The following is a 21,292-nucleotide window of genomic DNA, read 5'->3' as shown; positions in this document are numbered from 1 at the left end:
AGAGGTAAAATGAGAATTCAGTAATGATTTGAACAAGCCAATTCCAAACTTTAAACTTATTCCTTCAAAGGTATCTGTGCTGATAATTAGGTTATACTTTGTATTCATTTGCTCTCAGAGTATATTCTATTCTTACTTTTCTTTTTAAAGATTTTATTTATTCATGACAGACAGAGAGAGAGAGAGAGAGAGAGAGGCAGAGACACAGGCAGAGGGAGAAGCAGGCTCCATGCAGGGAGCTCGACATGGGACTCGATCCTGGGACTCCAGGATCACGCCCGGGCTGAAGGCAGGCGCTAAACCGCTGAACTACCAGGGCTGCCCTTATTCTTACTTTTTAAGGTCTTTAAAATGTTTTTATTAATATTGAGTAGGTAAAAAAGAAATTTAGAAAATATGTGTATAGTAGAATGACACAACAAACATTTATATAACACCACCCAGTGTAAGATAAAAAACATTATCACTGCCTCTAAAGTCTCCTGGGTGCCTCAACCTAATCAATCACACCTTCCTTTCCCCTCTAAGGTAGTCTCTAAACTGAATTTTGTTCATTATTCCATTGCTAATTATGGTACAATCCATCGGCCTAAAAATTATATGATTTAGTGTTGTATGGCTTTGCTTAACATGATGTTTTCGAGATTCATCTCACTTGTTGCACATAGCTACAGTTTGCATATTTTCACTACTGTGTCATATCCCATTAAATACCAAGTATTTTTTATTCTGTTGATGGGCATTTGGATTGTAGTTTTTTGGATTTTTTTACTACTATTAAAAAAGTGATGGTATGAACATTGGTATTAATAACCTGCTAAAGAGAGAATGTGTGAATTAGAAGAATATCTGAAGAAATTATCCAGACCTTCACAAAGAGATAAGAGATGAAAAATACTAGAGCAGTTCAGAGAAAAGGAAGACAAAATGAGAGGCTCTGACAGAGGTCTGATTACAGTACTTGAAGGAAAACAGAAAAGTAAAAATATCTTCAGTGATAAAGAGAATTTTTCAGAAGTGAAGATGGACTTAAATTAGCAGACTGAAGCAGCACACACTAAGTCCTAAACAGGAAAAATGAAAATGAATCCCATACCCAGGTATATTACAAAGAAACTATAGGCCATCAGATATAAACTATAACTTCTAAGGTAACAGTTGAGAGAAACAAATAAGGTAAAATATATGTATGTGTGTATATAAATAAATAGATACAGTTTACACACACACACACACACACACACACACACACAATTATTAAGTCCTAGAATCTCAGTGTTATAAACAACCCTACAGGTCAGTTAGTCTAACATTTTACTACAGCATTCCCAGAAGGGTCCCAAACTGGCTAATCCTAATTTTGAATAGTCCTTTTAGAAATCTGTTCCATGCTTTGAGCAATCTTTCCATTTCTCCCATTTTTCCCTTCTGCTGCCATCCAATAAGCCTAATTCCTTTGCCATATAACCATCCTTTTAAATACTTCAGCTAAAACATAAACTAGACTCTAAATCATCACACACGCACTACTTTGTTAATCAAGTACAGTTAGAGAGAGGTTAGTAAGGAACAGAACATAAAGGACCTGTGAGGAGGAGGAAGGTGGAAAGGACCAGCCTCAGGAATATCGACAACCTTCCCAGGGCAAATGAGATTTTCATATTAATAACCAGTTTGACACATAAAAAACAGAAAACATCCCTTTATCTCTTCCCTTGTCCAACAAAGGAAGTAGTGTCTTAAGAAAGGCTGAAAAGATAGGGTAGCAGCTATTAATCCAACAAATCTTTTTCTATTACTCAGAATTCTATTGTGTCTCCTTCATAAATACAACACTATAAGGAGAATTAGTGTAGATATTAATAGCAGTACCTTCAAAGTACATCTAGATTATACAACAGCTAAACTGTCAACCGAAGGTCTTCCCCTACCCATGCCGAGGTTTAGGCTGTTATTTATAAAATGGGGTAGACGGTGAAATATTAAAATCAATTTAACTTTGAATTAAATTAAGTTACAATTTAACTGAAATATTTTTTCATCCAGATCATAATGAAATTCTAAATTTTACCAATCAATAAAAAATATGCTAACTCCATACTGATTAAAATGTAAATATGGAGTAAAATTAACAAATGTCTATCACTGGAGTTGTGAAATAACCTTACCTAAAACTGCGTAGAGAAACATTTTAAAAATAATTAAAACGAGCAAGAAGATATATTACTATCCACCATTACAATAAGGGCAATTTGTAATATGGTTTTACAGTTCTCAGAAGAAGTGTATCCCAAAAAGTCACTCTTACATTACAATCTCCATAACAAAGTAGCATTTCTTATAATTATTCACTGAACTAACAAGCGATTCTTGATCCAATGATTAATTCTGCAAGAATTCTCTAAACAATTCAGTAACCACTGTTCATTCATGTACCACATCACAGAGTTAACAAACCCACTTCATATTTAACATATAGTTTATATATTACCAGTGTAACACTAATAAAATCTGCAATAAATATTAAATTATGTTTGCTAGGATAAGAAAATTTAACAAGACCAGGAAATGGAAGTTATAGGTTTGAAAGAACGTTAAGAGGTCATCAAATTAAAAAAAAAAAAAAAAAAAAAAAAAAAAAAGGAGGTCATCAAATTTAATCTCCAATCTCCATTAACACTTATAACTAGTAATTTACAAGGAAATATATGTCCTTAATAACACCTTCCAAGTTTTAAAAAACAGTGCTCCCAAAACCTCACTGCTAACAAAAACTCTCAGCATCTTTCGGTCTAATCACAGAGAAATAAGGAGAAAGAAGTAATTTTTTTCAACATGCTAGAAACTGATAAAAGCATATAGAAAAATAAAGTGGTATATCACTAACTGCCTCACATTTAATTACCTGATTAGGAAGTCAAAATAGGTGGACTAGGCACTGTCCAAGGTATGGAATCAGAGTAAATAAATCCTAGCCTTGCTTTACTCCACTGGCAGTAAAATATTTGCAAACTAAGTGATGGTGGATACACAGTTACATGTAAATCTTTTGTCTTTTCAATTTATCCAAACTATCCAAATTAAGTGCCAATAATCTCTGGTCTTATTCTTTAAGTATCTCCATAAACTGGCAACACTCATCACACAATAAATATAACTTACTTTTCTTGTGTATAGATTAGATGATCTAAATTCTTTAAGCTTTTCTTATCTTAATAATTCCCTTTAAGGTACAACAAATTCCCCAAATCCCTTTCAGTTGTAGTGTTTCAAGTCAGATACAATAGCCCTTTATCAATGTGAGCAGGGATAAATATGGAGGAAGAATCAAGAACATATTTTAAATGAAGATCTTTTATATTAGAGTAGAGGTTATAACAACAAATACACATTGTAGTAATAATGGGAGTCATAAAGAAGGATGCCACAACAAAGTCCAACAGGGAGAAAAGTTCGGAGCTTGGTTTTAGTGTGGCAGGTGTTAAGGAGCCAACTAAAAGCAAGAAAAATTATTTTGATATCAGAGTATATAACTGATGTCGGAAATTAGTGCTTGAAGCAAGGGAAATCAGACTCAAAAATGGCAGGGTCCTTAAGTAAGGAGTTTCTTTAGAAACTCTAGCTAGGAGTTTCTAAAGAAAAATGAAAAACAACACCCACTCACTAGATGTGAGAGGCAAAGGTCAAGCAGTTAACAGAGAACTTAAAAGATTTCCAATTTTCAAGATAGATGGAACAGCAGTAGTACACAGTGACCGACAAACTGGATTGCAAGAGGGATAATTCCAAGAGGAGAGGGATCCCTGGGTGGCGCAGTGGTTTAGCGCCTGCCTTTGGCCCAGGGTGCGATCCTGGAGACCCAGGATCGAATCCCACGTCAGGCTCCCTATATGGAGCCTGCTTCTCCCTCTGCCTATGTCTCTGCCTCTCTCTCTCTGTGGGTGTGACTATCATGAAAAAATAAATAAAATTAAAAAAAAATTCCAAGAGGAGAAAATAAAGCTATTCCTTCAAATGGGAAAAAGCAGAATCCTTCTATTAAACTTGTACTTGGTAAAGTGCTATATTCACAAATAATAGCTGAAAAAAATAAAGATATCAAACTTGAGATCATTTGAAATCATATAAAATTTGATAAGTGGGAAAGAATCTGAGGGGTAAAAAAAAAAAAGTAGAATTGAGTGACTGACATTTCTCAATTTTTGTGCATCTTTAAATTAAAATTTTCTTATAGTACCAATAAGTCAGTGGCAAAATTAAGAAACAAGTACAATGAAAGAAAAAATTAAAGCAATGCATGACAGTTTTGATCCTTTTTTCAACATACTCAATCTCTAAACCAGTAATATAACCAAATTTTTACATAATACTCTGAACTAAAGATAGATCAAGCCTATGTATGTGTGTGTGTATATCCATGAATACTCACGTATAATGCTGAACATGAAGTTAGTATCCTCTAACAACTGTCATACATAGCAAATGTAAATTACTTTCCATAGTCCCAAAATAATAAAATAAACAATCATAGTGCTTAGTTAAGCAGATTATTCTATTCTCTATCATTCTGGAGAAATGCAAATTTACCAAGTTATGCTATAAAAACTGTATGAATAGGCAACCCGGGTGGCTCAGCGGTTTAGCGCCACCTTGGGCCCAAGGCCTGATCCTGGAGACCTGGGATCCAGTCCCCTGTCAGGCTCCCTGCATGGAGCCTGCTTCTCCCTCTGCCTGTGTCTCTGCCTCTCTCTCTGTGTATCTCTCATGAATAAATAAATTAATTAATTTTTAAAAACTGTATAAATAAAGTTTTCCTTAAGCAAATATATAATCCTAAATTATGTACTCCAATTAAGGTTAAGTCTTAATTTATTGCTAATCTTTATGTGTGCAACAATCAAAGGTTAGTCTGTGAGATGTCAGGCCAGGTATGTTTAGAAAAGAAGCATAACTGTGAAACTGCTAACTAAAACACATATTTTATTATAGAAACTTTCTAATAAGCTGTCTGTGACTATTAGCTAAATAGAATAAAATTCAAAGAATAGATTAATGGTTCTAGATTCCAATAAATCTATATCTTAAAAGTATACCACCAGTCAGAAGGGTTTCCAAGTGTATTTGAAATTAATTCTCAAAGGCCAATATGAAAGATATCAAATACATACAAACTAAAGATACTATTAATTTCAAACTCTCATTTTTATTCTTGGCAGATTAAAAAAAATTCAGATCTAGAGCCATGGCCTTTAGAAATGTCAAAACAACAAATGCAACCACTTCAGAGTAGTATGATCCAAACAATTTTAGCAATATACAAGAAAAATTCCTTTTCATGTTTTCAGTTTATACATAAAAGCTTACCACTCTAAACTAAATATGCATGAACTTTTTTTCTTTTGTTTTAATATTTATTTATTTTATTTATTTATGATAGAGAGAGAGAGAGAAAGAGAGGGGCAGAGACACAGGCAGAGGGAAAAAGCAGGCTCCGATGCGGGACTCGATCCCAGGACTCCAGGATCGCGCCCTGGGCCAAAGGCAGGCACCAAACCACTGAGCCACTCAGGGATCCCCGAACTTCTTTTTTTGATGAGAAACATTTATATTTAAGGACTCCAATGAACTATGCTTCCTGAATAACCAGATACAAATAAACCATATATGAAAATTCAAATTAGATAAATACTAAAACAAAATGTAATCTAGAAGAAGAAAAAGATTTGAATATTTCAAGCCTTCACTGTTGTTATACAGTGAGAAAGGATCAGTATGAGTCTACTTATATAAGAAATGCTGAATGTAGGTCACCAGTAGTTTCCAAAAGTCTCTACACAAAGTACTATGGATATAATAATTATTGCATGAACTCTTAGTGTCTTTGGTTTGGCAGCCCATGATAAAGAAGATTTTTCATAGGGGGAGGTGTGTGTTATAAACAAGAGAGGGGCTCTATTTTTAGGTTATACATGGAGTGAATTTGAATTATGCCAGTGACTACACTAATCACCAAAACTTTTGTTTTGTAATTATAATCCTCCATGATTATAATTCAAGAGGATGAAGCAGTTGCTTAAAAATTTCAAGGAGAAAAGGGAGATTGCTTTTATGTAACATCCCTAATCTTGGTTTCCTTTTTCCCTACAAAGCAGTTATCAAAAGTCCTGCTCCAACAAATTACTATTTTTTTTCAGTAGGCGCTACACCCAATGTGGGACTCAAACTTACAACCCCGAAATCAAATCACATGCTCTACCAACTGAGCCAGCCATGCACCCCAAGATTACTTATGTATATTTACAAATATGAATGTAAACATAAATATATTTACAAATATAAATAAGTAATCAGTGACTCAGTTGGTTAAGCATCCGACTCTTGGTCTCAGCTCAAGTCTTAATCTCAGGGTCATAATTCAAACCCTGCACTGGGCTCCATACTGGGCACGGAGAGAGTGAGTGAGTGAATGTGTGTGTGTGTGTGTGTGTTTGTGTGTGTGTGTTCAACTAAATGAGTGTGTTTATTAGAATAAAATTAGTACTTTTCTCCATTACTTAGTTTTATTTCTCATCAAACCGAAGCCTAGAGTTTAAAAATAATGTTAATTTTCTTCCCTATAAAATGTTAATGGATACGTGTTGTTTTTTTTAAAGGATTATTTATTTATTTATTCATGAGAGACAGAGAGAGAAAGAGACAGAGAGACAGACAGAGGAAGAAGCAGGCTCCATGCAGGGAGCCCAACATGGGACTCAATCCCAGGGCTCCAGGATCACACCCTGGCCTAAAGGCGGCGCTAAACCACTGAGGCAGTCAGGCTGCCCTAGATACAGATTTTCAATCCATTAGTAAAATTAATAACCTTTTGAAAGAGTTTCAGTTACACTTGTGTAAGAAATATGATTTGTAGTTGATTGTTATAAACACATAAAAACGGATACTTAGAAGTATTACAATACCAAAGTTATAAAAGACCTATTAATGTTTAAAAAAAAAAGACATTCTACATTTTCATCAATCCCAATTACATTTTCAGTGCTTTCCAAATGACTATTCAGGTTACAAAACCAGGAGACCACAAGAGTATGTCTGCAATCCAAAAAGACTGAGGATTCAAACCAAGCCCAATTTCTACCAAAAACACCCCAACCTCTGAATGTATATATATTAGTACTTGCCCCTTCTGATCTATAATCTTTTTGTTAATAAATATGTAGAAGTTTATGGGTTTTTCTTTTTTAGGGCCTATGTACATTATTGGACAAACATGATGCAATTAATAGGGGCTCAAAGAAACAAATTCAAAATAAATATAGCTTTATGAAGACATTATTATGTCAAAAAAAAAGAAAAAAAAAAAGAAAAACCATAGGGAACACACAAGTTTGACAAAAACTGGTTACCAATCAAGAGAGAATATTGGCCTATATAGCCATTTAGTACCACCAATGTTAGTCGGCCATCGGCTTAAACCAATATATATATGAAAAACTCAGTAGTGAATAGAAGTAGTCCTTTCTATTGGGCATTGTTCTTGAGTTAAGTAAATGACAATAAACCAGTTCTCCTAATTAGAGGCAAAACTGATTTCAAAATTTTAAGCAGAAATAAATCCCAAATGCAAAAGGGTTAAAAATGTCTACAAGAGTCACTGAGAGTTTGAATTCAGAATTCCGTATAGGAAAATATAACTTTGTCTTCTTCCAAAAATTATCACTATCCTGTGGAAAATGTTTTTATTCAGTTCAGTAATGTTATGAGAGGATATGGGAAGAATGATTCTAAATAAAAAGGACCAGGGAAAGCTTTATAGAAGCAAGGATATCTGTACTGCACCTTGAAGGATGGGTAGACCTTATTAGGTAAATGAAGCAAAGGCATTCCAGTCACAGGGAAATGTCTCCAGCAGAAGTAGGGAGGTAGGAATGCACAGAATGTATGCTCAAGACAAGCACACTGGGTTAGGAGGAGGAAAAGAGAAGTCTAAGAAGGCACTAAAGTGTTAGGGATTGTGAATATGTATGTGGCCTTGTATTTAATATTGTAATTTTTTCAACAAAGTAATAGCAAAGTTGGATCTGTGTTAGTAAAATAAACTGGCAGCAACATGTAGGGGAGAGGAGGGAGACAGAAGAAAGATACTTCAAAAACTCCAGGAGCAACTGCTGAAGAGGAAGTTTTCTTTTGTCATCTCAAAACACCAAGCAAATTGCCTTGGACATAATCGATGTGCAACATACTTTTTTATTTTTTTGCCTGGGAAGAAGAACTATGAACCAGCAAAGAATCCTATAATAGTGAGAACACTGGACTTTAAGACATATCTTATATACTATACTTATATATTTGTATTAAAATATTGGGCAGCCCGGGTGGCTCAGCGGTTTAGCACCTGCCTTCTGCCCAGGGCCTGATTCTGAAGACCCGGGATCGAGTCCCACGTCGGGCTCCCCGCATGGAGCCGGCTTCTCTCTGTCCCCGCCCCTCTCCTGAATAAATAAAATATTTAAAAATATATATATATAATATAATATTTGGCGGTGCCTGGGTGGCTCAGTGGTTGAGCGACTGCCTTCAGCTCAGGGTGTGATCCCAGGGGTCCCGGGATCCAGTCCCACATCACGCCTCCCCTCCCCCTCAGGGAGCCTGCTTCTCCCTCTGCATATGTCTCTGCCTCTCTTTATCTTATGAACAAATAAAATCTTTTAAAAAATATATATTTGTAACACTACATGTCTGATTTAATAACACTGGAAAACACACCTAAACTGCTGCTCTTGCCAAAGCTGATTTTGTGGGCAAAGCCTCTGCAACACTTCCTTACAACTTTTTACTTTGTATCTGCTCCACCCCTTCTAGTGCACACGCCCGCCCACGAAGGAGCCTGCCGGTTCACCGTAGACGTAGAGCGGGGTAGTCTGGCACGGCCCTCCCGCCCCCCGCCCCCGCCCCCCAGTCCTCACTCTCCTCACACACACCCAGGTCAATCAACAGCGAGCGTCCCTTTGTTCACAAGTGAGCAACAGAAGAACCAACCGAAGCTGCTTCTCGAATAAGGGGCAACCCAAGCAACAGTGGTCTTTATCAGAGGTAATCACAGTGGCGGCTATCACACCGGAAATCTCCGGGCACCCTCCTAGAGTGGCGGCTTGAAAATTCAGCTCGGGTGGCATGCTGAGCCCACACACGCTACCCAGACTCCAACCCAAGTCGACAGAAAGGAAAGCCAAGAAGCGACTTCGTGCCGCTCTGCGCTGCGCAGAGTTGAATTATGCATCAAGGCAAATAAAATTTCCACCCTTACCCGTTTTCTTTAACGGAGTCCAAGTGATACCAGTTAAAAGGATACGACTGGCAACCATGAAAACAAAGAACTGACAGATTTCCCACTTTTTTTTTTTTAACTCCTCAAGGATAGTCTATAGATTATGCAGCTTTTCGGACAAGGGCCTTAACGTCCTCTGCTCACCGGGGCGTCTTGCAGCCGCCTACCAGCCCCGTCGGGCGCGGATTCACGAACCGCGACGCGCTGGACGCAGGTGCGCGCCGGCCCGCCAGCTCCGGGGCCAAGCGCGCGGGAACGCCGCCCGCCGCGGCGCGACTCGGCCGGCGCTCGGGGTCTTCGCCCACCGCCGCCGCCCTCAGAAGGCGTGAGGAGTCGCGGTGCCCTATCGGACTTTTTATTGCTGGAAAGTTGGAGCACAGAGCTCTTACGCGGGACCCTCCTGCAAAGCCTCGCCACAGGAAAACAGCTCGCGCCCTCCAGCCGCGGCTCCTCTCCCCGCTTCTGGTTTCCTCAGCCTCCCGGCCGACCCCCGGGACGCCGCCCCGCGCACCGGCCCCGCGCGCACACACGCCCCCCGGCCGGCTCCCCGCGCGGGGCGCCCTCGGACGCCTCCGCACTCACCTCCCGCGGGCCGGCGAGTCCCAGAGCGCGGCGGACGCCACGGGGCTGCAGCGGCGGCAGCCTCGGGCGCCGGACGGTGGCCGCGGCCCCTCCCCCAGGCGGGCCCGCGCGGGGGGCGCGTCTCCGGGCAGGGGCACCAGGGAGGCAGGCGCGCCCCCCCGCCGCTCGCCGTGGGTCACGTGGGCCAGAGCTCGCTGGGCCGTCCTCGCCGCCCGGGGCCCCTCGGCGCCGCCCGCCCGGCCGGTCCCCCTCTGCGCCTGCGCCCCAGCTGCTGTCGCTCCCATTCAAACCGACAACGCCCCGCGTCTTTCGGACCCGCCAATGGCCGGCGCGGGGGGCGGGGCGTGGGCGCGGGGGCGGGGCGGGGGCGGGGCTGCGCGTCCAGCTGCTCGGGATCGGGCGGGGAGGCCCGCCCGCGACCTGACATCAAGTGGGGACGGAGGGGGGACGGCTTTCCTGGCGTCTTTCCGCAGACACCGAGGGGTGCAGCGGTAAATGTCGCGCAGCGTGCGCAGAGGGGCTCTGGCCCAGACCCCGTTAAAAGCTGGTGCTCAGAGCAGATGCGTCCTGCACTTACGGCTCCGTGCCTCCTGGAGAACGAGTTTCCCAAGCGGCATCGGCGGGATGTTTAAGAAAAAAAGAGGGACCCGTGTCAAAGTCTGAACGAGGCAGCCTCCGTTCTTGCGGCCCTGTCCCAATTCTGGCATTTCCAGCTGTGAAGACAGCAAACTTGTGTCGACTGCGGAGTTGCCGGTCCCCGGGAAAATGGGTGGCACTTAGCTCGGCTTCAGGCCAGTGTCCCAGACACAGCGGGGCAAGTCCGGGTGGCATCCGTGCACCTCCTCTCTGTATCAAGTTCAACAAAAACGCGGATTTGATTAGATTATTTCTCCACTGAAATGAAAGTTAAATGTTCCTGCAGGCTTAAGGATGTGTCAGGGAAAACCCCAGATTCAGTATGTCTCTGAATGGTGGCCAAAACCAGCAATCCAAGCAGCATTTCTCTTACTGGGGGAACGTGTTTTGGCAAATTGGTCAGAATAACAGCTTTGGCATCAAACTTGACCTGGATTTGACTCACATCTTTGCCTCCTGTGGGCTGATTGACCTTGAAGGAGTTACTTATCCTCTTTAGCCTCCCTTTCCTCAGCTGCAAAACACAGGTAATGAAGGTGGTGGTTATGCTTCCGTGAAGTAAGTTTTGCTAAGCGGCTAACATAGTGGCTGGCTGCTTAATAAATGGTAGCTCTTACTATTATCAACAACAACCTTTAATATCAGGTACTTATAAACATCAACTGAATTAGATGCCTGTACTGTTTCAGAGGTAGGTATTATAATTCCTTCTCACCCATAAATTCTTTTTTGGGTGTTGATAGGAAAACCACAAAGGAAGTGTAGTGTATCGAATTCAACATGTCCAAAATGAATCATTATTTCTAACCTGGCAATCTTCTCCTACACAAGGGATTTTCTTTCACGGGTGTTAGTTATCTTCATCTTACTCAAGTTGACTTAGTTTTTTAATTCTCCTTTTAAAAGGCATAAATCAGATTATGTCACTCTCCTGTTTGAAAACCTTTAGCGGTTTATCATTTGATTTAAAATAAAATCTAAATTCCCTACCACTGCCCACCAAGCCCTAAGTCATCTTGCCCTACCCACCTCTCTACTCTCCTGTATTTTCCTCTCCTAGCTTACTTCCCTTCCAGTACACAGAACATTCCTCCATCCCTAGAATACACCAAGCCTCAGGGTTCCCTCAAGGCCTTCTCCCTGGCAGTTCTCACTGCCAAGATTTTTTTCCCTCAGGTCCTTTAAATGGCTGGCTCCTTTTCAGCCCTCAGCTTTCAGCTTATTCATTACAGTATTTAGCAAGTATTTATTAGGTTTATACTATGTGTCAGGAACTGTTCTAGGTGGTGGGAATATAGTAAGGAGCAAGACAGAGCACAGCCCCTGCTTTCATGGAGTTCAATAAAAATAAATACTTAGAAAAGTATCAGGTTGTGACAAGTACCGTGCAGAGAATTCAAAGGAGGGTGATGTGAGAGTGAGTGATTGAAAGATACTTTACATTGAGGGTCAAGGTAAGAAAGTCCACTTTGAGAAGGTGGTATTCAAACCAAGACTTTAATTATTATAAGGAGCCAACTTTAAACTTGAGAACAAGCTTTGTGGGTTTGAGAAACTGGAAAAAGACCACTATGGCTTAAGTGAGGTGAGGTAGAGAAGAACTTACAGGGTCAAGTCACACCAGATTATGTAGACGTTTGTAAGCCAGGATAATGAATGTGGGCTTTATTTTCTAAATGTTAGAATAGCCAGAGATTTTAAACACGGGAATAACTTCATTTGTTTGTATTTTTAAAGGAACACTCTGAAACAAAACCAAAATTTCAGATATTCTATAAGACAATGAACTCAGACTCTTCATGAACATCATTGTCACGAAAAACAACCAAAGGAGGTACATGAGTCTTGATAGACTCCTAAACCAGAGAGAGATGATGAGAGACTATAAAAAACATTTAAGAAACAATTGGGGAAATTTGAATATAGAGAATATATTAGATAAAAAGGAATTACTGTTAATTTTCCTAGAGATAACATGGAATTATGGTTATATGGAAACTTTTGTATTACTTTTAGGAGATGCAAGCCTGAGGTACTTAAGGATTAAAAAACCATGACTTCCGCAACTTACATTCAAATGGTTCACCAAAAGACAGAGAAAGGAGAGAAATACAAACTAAATGCTAACAATTAGACCTGGGTAAAGATATATTTCTTATTCTTGTACTGCACTATTTACATAATATTCTTTTACTTTTTCTAGAAATTTGGAGTTTTTCAGAATAAAAAGTAAGGAAGAAAATCACTCTGTAAACTTCCATGTCTAAGAGTAATAACCCAGATATCCTGTTCAACACTCCCACTGAAAACAACCTAAAATGCTTTCAAATATTTAAAAAATAAAAAGAAAATTTATTATTGACCTAGGATTCAAGTAAACATTATTTGGAAGCTAGGAACTAGTAAAAATCGATAAGCAGATGAACTTGAATTTTAGTTATCATGGTCTCATGAGGCATGGAAAAAAGAGACAAAGGCCAGGTCCTACCATGATGGGAATCTAATAAGAGACTTCACACATAAGCCAGGATTCTCAAAGTTCCCTCCTACCTTTTCCCAGAAGACAGCAGAAGAAAATTGCCTATGATCATCCTTAATATAAAATAGAGGAGGAAATCTCTTCTGATGTTTTTTTGTTTGTTTGTTTGTTTGTTTGTTTGTTTTTTTACCAAAGACAAAATCTGCTCTACCTGGCTCGTCTGAAACTCAAACACATAATTTACTTTAAAGTGGTTTCAGGTTAATGGTACCTCCAGGCAACTGGCAAAGCTAAACCAAATCACCTCTAGAGACTGAATGTTTGTGTCTCCCCAAAATTTATATGTTTAAATTTAATTCCCATTGTGATAGTATTTGTGGATAGGGCTTTTGTAATCAAAAGGTCAAGAGAGTGGAGCACTCATGAATGAGATTAGTGCCCTTATAAAAAAAAAAGACCTGAAGGGCAGCCTCACACACAAAGACACAGTGAGGTGACAGCCCTCTAAGAACCAAGAAATGGGCCCTCGCCAGACACAATCTGCTGGCACCCTGATTTTGGACTTCCCAGCTTCCAGAACTGTCAGGAATAAATGTTTCATTTAAGCAACCCAGTTTATGATATTTTGTCCGCTCAAGTTGACTAAGACACCAACTTAATCCAAACCCCTAAAATTTACACAGAAGAAATTCCAAGAAATGCAAACTCTTGGTCAAACTGTAAATCATACAAAGAAACAAGGCATCTTATATAAGAATTAGTGGGGGAAAAAAGCAAAATCAAACTCATAAAGACATTGAAATTGGAATTACCAATCATAGAGTCATAAATATGTTTAATAGATTTAAAGCAATTAAATAGAAGATTGAAAATATAAATAATGAGCAAAGTTCTGCCAAAAATGAACAGGCAGGTTTTAAAAAGAATTCAAAAAAACTTCTAGACTTAAAAAAAAAAGATATATAGGGGCAACTGAGTGGCTCAGTGGTTGAGCATCTGCCTTTAGCTCAGGTCGTGATCCTGGGATTCTGGGATAGAGTCCCACATCAGGCTCCCCGTGGGGAGCCTGCTTCTCCCTCTGCCTGTGTTTCTGCCTGTCTCTGTGTGTCTCTCATGAATAAATAAGTAAAATCTTAAAAAAAAAAAAAAAAGACATATAATAATTAGAATTTAAAAGTCAATAGGCAGGGGGCGCCTGGGTGGCTCAGTCAGTTAAGCATCCAACTCTTGATTTCCACTCAGGTCATGGTCTCAGGGTTGTGAGACTGAGCCCCACTCCAGGCTCTGCACTGGGGATGGAATCTGGAACCTGCTTCAGATTCTCTCTCTCCCTCTGTCCCACCCCCCACTTGCTCTCATGCTTTCTCTCTTAAAAAAAAAAAAAAAAAGAAAGAAAGAAAGAAAGTCAGTGGGCAGGTTTAACAGCAGATTAGATATGGTGAAGAGAAAATCAGCAAACTGAAAGATAGAATCAAATTAATTTTTTCATATAAAAGTGAAACATAGAGGATAGAAGATCTAACATGTGTCTAATCAAAATTCTAAAATGAGAAGAAAAATAGACAATAATTTACACAAGATTTTAAAAAGAGAAAAAGAAAAAAGATATTTACACATAAGATAATGAAAATGCAGAGCACCAAAAACAAAGAAGTAGCTTTGTAACAAGTACAAGAGAAAGAGCTGACTACCTCTAATGAAACAACACTTAGCTGGTGACTTTGCAACTGTAAAAATATAAGCCAAAAGAATGTACTGAGAGAAAAATGACTGTCAACCTAGAATTATTTAACCAATGCAGATATCTTCTAAAAATGAGATTGAAATAAAGGCATTTTTAGGTAAACAAAAACTGGTTTTGCCATCACAGACCCTCACTAACTGAAGTTATAAAGGTTATCCTTCAAGAAGGAAAATGATCTTGGATAAAGATGCAGAAAGCAGATGATAACCACAGTAAGTGGCAAATATGTGGATAATACTATAAACCAATGTCATTGCTCTTTCTTGCCTTGTAGATTCTTTCATTCATCTGTTTAAGAACACATGTGTTTAAATACCTATTATGTGCTAAACACTATATTAGGGGCTAGGGACATAGCAGCAATTTTATTGCATTTCCATATGACTTGAAAACCCCTCTGATGTTAACACTGCTGATATTGGCACTTCCTTGATCATTTCCCAGTGCCCTGGAGAAGGGAGAGAGCCTTGAATACACATAGTACTACAATGTGCAAGGTTGTTAAGATAGCCCAAGCTTAGTGTTTTGTTTTGTCTTGTTTTGTTTTAAGATTTTATTTATTTGAGAGACAGAGAAATAACAACAGAAAGAACAACCAGGAAGGAGAGGGAGAAGCAGGTTCTTGATGGAGCAGAGAGAAGCAGGCTCTCAACTGAGCAGAACCCTGGGACACGATCTGAGCTGAAGACAAACACTCTACTGATTTGAGCCACCCAGGTGCCCCTTGTTTTGTTTTTTAAGGTAAAGCTACAGTGGTTGGACGTTCCTCTAAATTATAAAGAACTCCATTGAGTCCAGGCAAATTTGAATAATCCAGGAGAAAACACTTGTTTCTTCCCTTTTCAACAAAGTCTATCAGAGAATAACAGTGCTCCCTTAACAGAAACCAAGAATATTAGATGTAGAAGTTCCTCAGCAAGAATGTGGACTTGGTAGAAGTTCCTCAGCAAGAATGTGGACTTTTGGAATAAAAGAGGGAAAAAATGAGGGGAAAGAGCTTTCCAAAGGAACACCTAAGAAAAGGGGCATGGGAAGGAGACCTCAAAATCCAGGAGAAACAGCTTATTAACAGACTTAATCTTCTATTTGAAATATAGAATGACTTAATAGGGGTGCCTGAGTGGCTCAGTTAGTTAAGCATCCAACTCTTGGTTTTGGCTCAGGTCATGATCTCAGGGCTTTGAGATAGAGCCCCATGTCAGGCTCTATGCTCAGTGGGGAGCCTACTTCTCTCCTTCTCTCTCTAACTCTGCCCCTTTCCTCTCTCTCTCTCCCTGTCTTTCTCTCAAATAAATAAATCTTTAAAAAAAAGAATGTAGAATGATTTAATAAATAATAATAACTAAGAATTATTGATGCTAAATATATACCAGCATTGTTCTGAGCACTTAGATATTTGAAGATTATACCTGGACCCTCATTGGTAATAGGAACTAAATGGACTAATACATATAAAGTGTTTAAGACAATGCCTTATGCATAATAAGTATCTTTACAACCATGTGATACAAGTATTAATAGCATATTCATTTTACAGAATCTTAAGTTGATTCCCTAGAAGCAGGTCCTGAAACAAGGATTAAATATGCATGATTTATTGAAGAAGAGCTTTCAGGATGAACCTGTAAGAAAAAGAGTAAAACAGGATAGTGAACAGAAAAGGGTCAAGTAAGAATGGATCTTAGAAAATCTTAGCCTTGGTCTGACTCATACAGGGAAGTCTCTAGAGTCTAGAGCATGAACCATAAAATTAGCCCCCCACTTTACAGAAGAGTGGCAGCTTTTTGTATCTCCATATTGGGATGGGGTGGGGTATAACTTCCCCAGCATCTTGTAGTGCAAACTCTACAGAGAGAAGGACAGCTATAATCCTTAACAGCCAACCTCACAGGTCTGGGAGATGAAGGTACTGGTGAGTAAAGGGTATCCAGACAGGGCACCTAAGCAGCATACACCACAGCTGGCAAATGGCAGAGCCAGTCTGTCTCAGGGGCTAGGCTTTTAACCTCTCCGTATGTTGCTTCTTATAAAGTCAAAAGGAAGATGACAAATGAGACATGTGATAGACAAAGGGTTAATATTAAATACTTATATTTTAAGAGCTCTTACTATGAAACAACCCAACAGAAAAAATGGCAACAACCCAATAGAAAGGAAAGGCCAAGGACTAACACTTTAGAATGGAATTTTAAGAGCCCACAATAAGCCCACATATGAACTTCAGCATCACTAGGGTTTAAATAAACTCAAAACAATGGGATACTTTTTTTGCCTATCAAATTGTAGATGAAAAAGAGTGATAATACTCAATATGATGAAATTAGTCCTCTCACATATTGCTGTTGGGGCTGGAAATTGATATAATCATTTTGAAGGAAGGTTCTGTAATATATATCAAAAACTTTAGCACCTCTGGACCAATTCCAGAGGTAATAATTCCATTTTTAAGGACTTTACCTACATAAATGATCAGACAAGTGTGCAAAATAAATGTACCAGTGTTCATCACATTCAGCACCCAACCATTTAAATATGGAAAGATTAGACACAATTTATATGCCCAGAGATTAATGAAAACAGTACTTGTTCACCCATACAATGGAATATTACACAGCCATTAAAAATTATCGCTTAATACACAGTCTACCCAGGGAATGACCATACACAAAACCATTCCTTCAAGTTTAGGAGAAGTAGCTGTTTTGCCTAATTTATAGAAACAAACAGGACATCAAGCAAAATGAAGAGACAGAAGAATATGCTCCAAATAAAAGACAAGACAAAACCTTGAAAAAAGAGCTAAATGAAACAGAGATAACCAATCAACACAAGAGTTCAAAGTAAAGGTCATAAAGATGCTCACTGGACTGGAGAAAGGAGGGATAAATTCAGTGAGAACTTCAACAAAGATTTTTTAAAAAGAACCAATCAGGCATCCCTGTGTGGCACAGCAGTTTAGCGCCTGCCTTTGGCCCAGGGCGTGATCCTGGAGACCTGGGATGGAATCCCACATCGGGCTCCTGGTGCATGGAGCCTGCTTCTCCCTCTGCCTATGTCTCTGCCTCTCTCTCTGTGTGTGACTATCATAAATAAATAAAAAATTTTAAAAGAACCAATCAGAATTGAATAATACAATAACTGAAATGAAATATACATTAGAGGAAATCAATTGTAGATTGGAAGATGGAGAAGAACAGATCAGTGATCTGGAAGACAGGGTAATGGGAAGTACATAAACTGAACACCAAAAAATGAAAAAGAACAAAAAACAAGAAGAGGTTAGAGGATCTCTTGGATAACATAAAGTGAGCAAGCATTTGCATTATATAGATGCCAGACGGAGAAGAGGGAAAGAACGGGGCAGAAAACTTATCTGAAGAAATAATAGCTTAAAAATTCCCTAAGCTGAGGAAGAGTACAGATATCAAGGTTCAAGAAGCACAGAGAGTTCCAAACAAGATGAAGCCAAGGAGAACCATACCACAACATAAAACAATTAAAAAATATATCTACAAAATTAGTTAAAGGGACTCACAAAATAAAAAGATGTGAAATATGACAACATATACATAAAATGTGGTGGGGGGTAAAAATGAAATTCTTTTAGAATATGTTTGACTTTAAGTGGCCATCAACTTAATAGAGACTGCTATATACTTAAGATGTTATATATAAACCTCCTGGTAGCCACAAACCCAAAGCCTATAATAGATACCCTAAAAATAAAGAGAAAGAAAGCCAAGTATAACACTAAAGAAACTCATCAATCACAGGGAAAGAGAGCAAGGGGAAAAGGGAACAGGGAACTAAAAAACAAAAAAACCGAGAACAATTAACAAAATGGCAGTAAGTACATACCTATCAATAATTCCTTTACATGTAAATGGTCTAAATAATGGCCTAAATTCTCCAGTCAAAAGATATAGGGTGACAGCAGGGATGAAAAAATAAGACCTACTTACCCACCCATATGCTGCATGCAAGAGATGTCGTTCAGAGACCAAAAGACACCTATAGACTGAAAGTGAAGGAATGGATAAAGATATTCCATGTGAATGAAAACAGGAAAAAAATAAAGAGCCAGGGTAGTAATACTTATACAAAATGAACTTTATTTTTTTCTTTTTACTTTTCTGACATTTAAAATTTTTAATTTCAATTAACATATAAAATGAACTTTAAAACAAAGATTGAGGGACGCCTGGGTGGCTCAGCGGTTGAGCATCTGCCTTGGGCTCAGGGTGTGAACCCGGACTTCTGGGATCAGGTCCCACATTGGGCTTCCTGCGTGGAGCCTGCTTCTCCCTCTGCCTGTGTCTCTGCCTCTCTGTCTGTCTCTCATGAATAAATAAATAAAATATTTAAAATCAATCAAACAAACAAAGATTGAGGGATGCCTGGGTGGCTCAGCACTTGAGCATCTGCCTTCAGCTCAGGGCATGATCTTGGGTCTGGGGATCAAGTTCCACATCGGGTTCCCTGTGAGGAGCCTGCTTCTCCTTCTGTCTATGTCTCTGCCTCTCTCTCTGTATCTCTCATGAATAAATAAATAAAATCTAAAATAAATAAAACAAAGATTGAAGAGGCACCTGGATGTCTCAGTAAGTTAAACACTTAACTCTTGATTTTAGCTCAGGTCATGATTTCAGTATTATGAGATTGAGCCCTGCATTAGGTGCCCTACTCAGAGGTGAATCTGCTTGAGATTCTCTCTCCCCCTCTGCCTTACACCCCACCTCCCCACTCTCTCTCAAATAAATAAATCTTTTTTTTTTAATAAATTTTTTTTAACATTTTTATTTATTTATGATAGTCACACAGAGAGAGAGAGAGACAGAGACACAGGCAGAGGGAGAAGCAGGCTCCATGCAGGGAGCCTGACATGGGACTTGATCCCAGGACCCCAGGATCACACCCTGGGCTGAAGGCAGGTGCTAAACTGGTGAGCCACCCAGTCGTCCCAATAAATAAATCTTTAAAAAAAAAAGATTCTCAAAAAATAAAGATTCTCTCTCTCCCCCCTTCCCCACCTTCTTTCTCTCAAAAAAAAAAAAAGAAAAGAAAAAAAGAAACAAAGACTGCAGCAAGAGACAAAAAGGGTATTACATAATGATCAATTCCAATAAGAGGATATAACAACTGTAAATATTTATGCACCCAACATTGGAACATCTAAACACATAAAGCAAATATATGTAATGGAAAAATTGACAGTAATACACTAATAAGTAGAGAACTTCAACACCCCACTTACATCAATGAATAGATTATCCCAGCAGGAAATCAATAAGGAAACTGTGTCTTTGAATGACTAATAGATCAGATGGACTTAAAAAATATATACAGAATATTCCCTTCAAAAACAACAGCATACACAATCTTTTCAAATGCACATGGAAGATTCTCCATGACAAATCACATGTTAGGTGACAAAACAAGTCTTAATACATTTAAGGAGCTTTAAATCATATCAAGTATCTTTTCTGCCCACAATGGTATGAAACTAGAAATCAATCATAAGAGAAAAACTGGAAACAGCACAAACACATGAAGGCTAAACAACATGCTAAACAATCCATGAGTCAATGAAGAAATAAAAGGAAATTTAAAAATACAGGAAGACAAATGAAAATGAAAACACAACAGTCCAAAATCTTTGGATGCAGTGAAAGCAGATCAAGAGGGAAATTTATAGTGATATAAGCCTACTTCAAGAGACAAGAAGATCTTAAACAATCTAACCTTATACATAAAAAAAAAAAAAAATGGAAAAAGAAGACCAAACTCCAAAGTCACTAAAGGAAAGGAAGTAATAAAGATCAGAGCAGAATTAGGGACCCCTGGGCGGCTCTGTTGGTGAGGCATCTGACTCTTGATTTTGACTCAGATCATGATCTCAGGATAGTGAGATTGAGCCCTATGTTGGGCTTTACACTCAGCAGGGAGTCTGCTTAAGATTCTCTCCCTCTACCCTTCCCTCCTCAAATAAATAAAAGTAAATATAGTTTTTAAAATATCAGAATTAAATGAGAGACAAAAAAAAAAACCCAGTGAAACCAAGATCTAGCTCTTTGAAAAGAAACAAAATTAATAAACATTTAGCAAGATTCATCAAGAAAAAAAGAGAGGACATGAATAAATAAAATCAGAAATGAAAAAGGAGACATAACAACCAGCACAAATAGAAGTACAAAAGATTATAAGCAACTACAATGGAACATTATATGCCAATAAATTAAACAACCTAGGAGAAATGGATACACTCCTAGAAGCATACAACCTTCTAAAACTGAATCAGGAAGAGGTAGAAAATCTTAATAGACTGATTACTAGTAATGAAATTAAATTGGTAACAACTCTCAACAAACACAGCTCCAAGATCAGATGAATTCACAGGTGAATAGTATCAACCAATTAAAAAAGACTTAAGATCTATTCATTTCAAACTATTCCAAATAATATAAGAGGAAGGAAAGCTTCCAAATACCATTCTATGAGACCAGTATTACCCTGATACTAAAACCAA

At 38.7% G+C, this 21,292-nt stretch overlaps 2 protein-coding genes across 9 annotated transcripts in view; one reads left to right on the top strand and one right to left on the bottom strand.

Moving 5' to 3' along the window:
* Nucleotides 1-10,181, bottom strand: part of GPSM2 (G protein signaling modulator 2) — a 61,520-nt gene extending 51,339 nt beyond the window's left edge. For 4 of the 8 annotated variants that reach the window (XR_013384666.1, XM_077905721.1, XM_077905722.1 and 1 more), the window contains exon 1: nucleotides 9,908-10,060. The gene's annotated coding sequence lies outside the window, so the exon portion shown is untranslated. Of the gene's footprint in view, nucleotides 1-9,304; nucleotides 9,428-9,907 lie in introns of those variants that run through there. The other 4 variants (XM_077905720.1, XM_077905717.1, XM_077905723.1 and 1 more) reach the window with 4 other exon arrangements.
* A 151-nt stretch (nucleotides 10,182-10,332) lies between these two features.
* AKNAD1 (AKNA domain containing 1) overlaps nucleotides 10,333-21,292 on the top strand; it is a 62,198-nt gene continuing 51,238 nt past the window's right edge. The window contains exon 1 of the mRNA XM_077905696.1: nucleotides 10,333-11,070. The gene's annotated coding sequence lies outside the window, so the exon portion shown is untranslated. The remainder of the gene's footprint in view (nucleotides 11,071-21,292) is intronic.

The sequence above is a fragment of the Canis aureus genome, chromosome 8 (genome assembly GCF_053574225.1).
Source record: "Canis aureus isolate CA01 chromosome 8, VMU_Caureus_v.1.0, whole genome shotgun sequence".
Taxonomy (NCBI): Eukaryota; Metazoa; Chordata; class Mammalia; order Carnivora; family Canidae; genus Canis; species Canis aureus.
The sequence above is the reverse complement of the archived record's forward strand: the minus strand, read 5'-3'. Positions and strand labels throughout refer to the sequence as shown.